Here is a 6,757-nt window from a genome sequence, read left to right as displayed (position 1 = left end):
AATGATGATTAAGTTTTTTTTTACACGGGACAAGTTGCATCCAGAGGACATTAGGTGATGAACTACGTGGGAGTGATGTGATAAGATAGTCCTTATGTGGTTATATAGGTTACCCTGGTGTGTGTGTGTTTGTGTATGTAATTGGGAACCATGCTCTGGCTATTTTCTCTACAGAATACAAATAGAAAGTAAATAGGAGGTCCTATTCTGCCTGTCTTGCCTTGGCCCTTGCCCCTTCTCACCCTTGCATGTGTTTTAAAGGAAGCAGGAAACTCCACATAGAGTTGTTTTGGTAGAGTTTGATTTTGCTCTTCATATCAGAGCAGACACAGGTTGAAAAGCTTCAGTAGTGTCATTGAGGCATCCTGGGCATGTGTGCCAAGATGATAGCAATAAAACCACCTCCTCTAGCACTGACCTTCTAAACCTATGTCTTCCCCTAGAAGCGTCTGTTCTTTTCTGTATGCTTCATTTATTTGATTGCTTCATCAGGACACAATTAATGAAAACAGCACACTAATCAATTAATGAAGAGAGTTACCTTGAGAAGGAGGTAGTGCTTTCTTGGCTAAGAAGGGTACATGTGACTCTTATTTTATAATCTTTAAAAGATAGTTTAGGTCTGTGGATAGAGGATGATCATTTGCTGAAATCTGAAGTTAAAAATCTTACTTGGAAATAGTTTATTTGGAATTCAGTGTATATGTGTGCATGTAAACATCCATATTCTTACTGTGTCCTTGGCTAAAAAAATAAATTTTCATACATGAGGTTACGGTTGCATATTTTGGCACCTGGCTACTCCTCCCCCCCGCCTTCCCAAGCTCTTTCCAGCCAGTGAGTGTTTCTTTTTCTGTCTATCCCACTTCCTTTTCTCTGGCTCCTTCCAGCTGCCAGTGTCTCCTGCTCACCCCAGTCACACTGACTTAGAGCTCTTTTTACTGGTGGGAGCAACAGCCTTGGGTCAGATCTAGTTATACTTCTCCTTACTTGGCTCAAATTCAGGTGGCTTTGCTATGGCTTTGGGTGGAAAATAAGAATTAAGTTTGTAAAAAAGATTTTTGAAACTGATTCAAGGGCTGAGCTGGATAGGAACAAAGAAAAGTTGTTGAGGAATAAGGAATCAGCAGGTTGGACACATAGAACAGTCCGTGCTGCCCTTTGGTTTGATGTAAACAGCTTCAGAGGGCTCCAAACAATTATCTGGTACTTACACTTTTGCTGTTACAAAATTAGCTTCCAGCAAAACTTCACAAACATGACTGTATGCAGCATTTTCCTGTGGTGATTTGAGAAAACTCGCATCTAAAGCAGAAAGTGTTCTTACGTATATATGCAGGGAATTTCTTCTTTGTCCTTCTCTGTGTTGGTTTCTTGTCCTGCTTTTCCTGGTTGCTGGTATTTGGGATTGTAAGTTGGGGACTTTGCCAACAGTTGTGGTTTTTTTTTCGTTACACTGGAGTCTGACCCTGTAGATCCCATATGTTTTCCTGATATCATCATTTGTGACTAGCTCCAAAGTAGAGCTCTGTCATGAAAAATTGAGAAACCTGTGTCAGCTTGAGCTTGTTTAAACCAAATTTCACATATTTCTAGGCAACTTTGGATTATTATTTTTTTCCTGCTTTTTTTTTAGCCTGAAATCTGAATGTACTGTGATTTCTAGTTAGGTTTCCAAGGAAGCATTTGTGCCAGGGTGGAGGTGAGGGCTGGGTATCTTTGATTTACTGCTATCTGTTCACAATCCATATTATGAAGTTTGGGGAGGCCATATTTTCCTGCCATTTATTCAGTGTTTAAACCATGTGCTCTCTACTGCTTGCCCTCTTGTGTGAAACTCATTGCTTTTCCTTGGACTGCACATCACCAAACTCCAATTAATTTATATTTACCAGTGACAGAAGACAACTCCAATTGCTTTCAGCTCCTTACGTGCTGCATCACAAGATGATAGATTCATTTTTCCAAACTCCTTCTTCTTGATTCATTCGCTGCATGAGAAATCACTGGTTGCTTTTTTAGTAGAGGATGCTAGAATCTTTCTTTGAGCACTGAGATCACGTTTTAGGTGCTATCGTCTCTTCATAACCATCATGTAGCTGTTGCCTCATCCTATAGGTCCCAAACTCCCTCAGTCCCTAAGTCTGTACTACCAGATGTGAGTAAGACTGCCTCTCAGTCAGCTTTGGAGATCCTGACTCCATAAGGGGAGGATTCACAAGCAGAATGTCCTCCCTCTGTTCCTTTCTAGCAGATCACAAGTTTTGGAGCACTGAAACATGACCACATGGACGATAACTCTTTGGGAAGTTCAGATACTCTCTTGTACACAGTGTTTTTATCTCATGTTCCACCAGTTCAAAGGCTTTTAACCTACCCTTCACTATTAATTATACTAACTGAGTTAAATGCTTGGAATATTTTTTTCTTTACTGTCTCATAAAAAAACCAACCACCAGATGCCAGAATTGCAGCCTTCCATTGACTCGGATAAAATTGGTTCACCACAGATATTGGCTATGAATGCACAGAGTGGAACAGATCTTCATTGCTGGTCCGTAGTTTATTGTAGTCCTGGTACAGTTTCACATGGGTTCCCCACCCTGATGACATCCCTGGGGAACCGATGTATGGCAAACGTTATAACCTGTACAGACACATTTTGCCCTCTGGGAACTAGTAACTAATGACACTGCTTTAGTTAGCAACCATGTGCAGATGTCTATTCTTTTTTGTATAAACCTCTCCCCAATATAATGCTTTCTCTATTACACAGGAGTTTGACCAGCTCCCCAGTTACCTGCAGCATTTTCCAGTCTGAGCTTCACTAGTTATTTTTTCTGCAGTACAATATCACACGCAGTAACACAGCTTAAACAAAACAAGGTCCATCTGGTTTAAGGGTTTATCACTCATCATGACTCCAGATCTTTGCTCTGGAAAAACAACTGCAGTTCTGGAAATGGATAGTTAGGTTATTTCTGTCCTGCTAACTGGAAGAGGGCTGGAGTTACGAGGCAGTGAGTGGCATGCAGCATTGCAGCGTAAGCCAGGCTCCCTCTTAAGCAGAAGATGCTACCAAGTTGCAGCCCACTAAGTTGTTTTTATTGCATGAAGCTGTGTGTATGTGCTGCACACCCTGGGGCTCAACAGAGGGGGCTCTTCCAAGCAGGTCAAAGCAGAATCAGCAAGAAAGCTAAAATAAACCCATGTGGGCAGCAAAGGTCCAGGTCTGAACTTCTCCCATTTTATTCTTTGATTTATCACTGTTAATAGAGAGTAATAAATTAGAGAATAACCTGGCAGCACACAATATTTTGAATTTGTTTACTATTTCCTGAAGCAGATGCTTGTTTTACAATCTATTGTCACCTGTAAATGTATAGCTGAAGCTGAATTACAACTTATATGAATGTACATTTTCTCCTAAATCTAACAGTCCTATTATACCACTATGAATAAGATGAGGCAGTTTTATTTAAGCCTCATTAGCCTTATTGTAAATATAAAAAGTAATACTCTAAATTAGTATAAAATGTCCAGCATTCTGCTCCCTGTAGATTGGTAGCACTTTGTTCTAGTTCTGCTTTATCTGGCTGAACATTTCATTTAAGAAGCTCTTTTTTGTTTTCTTTTTTTCCCCCAGAAATATGAGCCAGATAGAAATGTTCACATGATTTATTTGAAAACATCCAAACAGATTTCCTCAAGTTCACTCCTGTTGTCTGGTATATGGCATCTGTACACTTGCAGAATTTTGCTGATGTGTAAGATTGTGAAACAAAGCAGCTCACATAAAAAAGATAATTGAGAATTCCATTGGCCCAGCTGTGCTGTGAGACTTGCTGAATGCGAAAAATTCCCCACAAATACATAAATTGCTTGTTACAATTCATTCAGTTTTATTAATCTTGGTTAATATTGTACCAGTAAGAAAGGGATTAGCTTCTCGCTTTGAAATCAGTGGATGTTTTCCTGCTGGCATCAATAAGATCAGTATTATAAATAGTTTTATATGCGGCAGTTTCTTTTTTAGCCTTTCTTAGGAGGTGGCTATTTTAATGTATGCTGGTATTTATCACTCTATGCAGTATAAACTGCTTTAAAACATAGCAACAGAAGATCATTAGTTGTATCAATTTCAAATATAGCGTATACAGTCTACATGTTGCTGAGAATAATGTAGCCCTGGAAATAATATTTGCTTATTGGTGATATATATTTGCATCACTTGTGAGTCTGCCGTGAAGGAAGATTGTAACTTATTTCAGCATTTCTATGCCTATATTAGAAGGATTGTATGGAATCACTTTGGCAGTACCAATGACAAATGAATAGGTGGTGGAAGTGCTGTCTTTGTTCACCAAATGTTTAGAATTACCCATTTATTGTCGGTATCCCAGCCAGGAACAGGAACAAGGGCTCATAGTTACTCCGTCCTAACTATTGCGGCCATCGTTTTATGAGGGAGAAGAGATATGACACAACTTGCCAGAAACTTTTACAATGCCTTAACAATGCGCTTGTGCAATGTGTGTAAAATATGACCTGAGCAGAAATTCTGCCTTAATGGTAGGGAGGCTTTTTTTGTTTTAATTTTGTTGGGTTTGCCCAGGTATCAATGATGCTCATGAAACTGAACGGTGGACAGCAGAGGAGGCTCCAGTCAGCATCTTCCACTTGTGAGCCAAACGCCTGGGAGCACAGATGGCCTTTACAACCATTATGGGCTGGAGACACATTCAATGAAAAGTAATTTAAGTTCTTACAGAAAAAAAAAAAAGAGAAGTGTATGAATGTGGGTTTGTTCCCAACACGAGACAGTCTGAATCAACAATGGGAATGGGCTGGTTACCAAAGAGTCTGCTGGAGCAAGTTCCTGCTGCCAGGGCAGGATCTCCTCTCCCTCTTGGCCATTAGAGGGAGGAAAAAATAACAGACTATAAGAGCCACTGAAATAAGGACCAACACCAAGAATGTACCATGGGTTTAATACCAGCTCCTCCTCTTGGAGTAATTATAGCTGATGTTGCCCAATGGTTACCGATGAACTGTCTTTCATCGTGGTCTTTTGTTTGGAGTCAGTAGTTTGGGTTGAACATCAAGACCAGAACATGCTAGTCAGCTTCTCACAGAGAGTAAAATAGGACTGAAGGTGACAGTGAGTGTTGTGCTGCTTCAGCCATGAAAACAGGCAGCTAGGTTTGGGCTAGACCAAAGCCTGTCTTACATGTTTATTTCACATTGTATAACCATTACCCAAAAGTTCACCACAGTTTTTCACCAAAAGTTCTCACAATTTTAAAGTGAGAAAAGGCCAGGCTAAACGAAATACTGGTATTTCTCATATTACCAACTCCTGTGTACTCGGAAATGTGGTACTTACTAAAAATGTATCGGTAAACTCAGAAGATTTCTTTGAATTTCTTCATGTGACCTAGATTTAGGTGATGCAAATAACCCTTGCAATACCATGTTCACTTTACCCTTTCCATTTATGTGCAAAGGAAATGGCACATAATCATTATGACTTCCCTGTATTTGTGTTTGTAAAGCAATTATTTTTTAAGAGGAAAATTAACTAAGTATGTGCATCTGAAGGCTCAAGTTCTGCATCACTCCCAAATTTCAGTTTTGTTATTTCTTCTGCTATGGAAGTGAGCTGTTTGTTAGACACCTGGCTCCTTGCTGCAAAGCCGCTGATGTGATGGATGGGATCACGTGTATCTTTCCATATAGAGGAACTTTTCAAATTACAGCAGCACTTCCTTTGTTGTTCAATACAAACTTTTCTCTCTAATATTATTCCTCTTTGTCATCTCTTTGGATGTAACAATGTTATTTCCAGTGTTTGAGGCAGAAACTTATTCAATGCAGTGAAAAGTTTGGAAAAGTAGTAGCAGACCACATGGAGATCTCTGCAAATGGTAGTTAGCAGTTGGGACACACTCATTAATGTTTGGATGCCTTTGCTAGAGCTGTGATATGCTCTCCTAAGAATAAAAGCATTTAGGAGGAAGACTGCTTCCAGAAAACCTGCCAGACATTCCTGTGTAGAAAGATCCACCACCACCGTGTTTAGTTTTAAGGGTGCACATTCTTCTGATTTTGCACATGGTTGGAACTGCCCCAATCTGACCAACTCCTGCCTAATCCAGGTACATATGTAGAGAGAAAGCAAGCTGGTGCTCTCTACCCCAGAGGAAGTAAGTCCACTGCTGTAGTAAGATAACATCAAAGCCATGAATAAGTCCAAGCCCTTTATAAAACATTGCATTTGCTCAATGTTTATAGGAGCTTATAGACTCAGATATGAGACAGGGAGACTAGACAAGCAAGGAATATTGTCCTCCATAGTTACATGCTGTTTGTGTGAGTAAGAAAAAACCAGCAGCTGTGCTCTTCCTATATCCCTCTATGTTTCTCCCAGGTTGTTCCCTTGTCAGCAGGGACAGCCATTCATTTTGCCTGAGCTCCTCAACCACTGGGCAAGCTAGCCATGACTTCAATGGTGATGTGGTCTTACACTGTGGCGCTCAGATGACCATCCTTTGCAGGCATTTACAGAAGAGCCCCCAGGCCTTTTTTGATCATTGAGACTGGGCAGTGAAGTATTTCTGCAGGCCTGAATCTAGGAGATCAAGTACCTCTATATTTTTTTGTCCTGAGGTTTCTAAATTAGGCAATAACAACAAAGCCAAAAGTAAATTCCTGCGCCTGGGTTGGTGTAATCCCAAACACAGATGTAGATTGGGCA

The sequence above is a fragment of the Cuculus canorus genome, chromosome 1 (genome assembly GCF_017976375.1).
Source record: "Cuculus canorus isolate bCucCan1 chromosome 1, bCucCan1.pri, whole genome shotgun sequence".
In the NCBI taxonomy this organism is placed as follows: domain Eukaryota; kingdom Metazoa; phylum Chordata; class Aves; order Cuculiformes; family Cuculidae; genus Cuculus; species Cuculus canorus.
Note: the sequence above shows the minus strand (reverse complement) of the source record.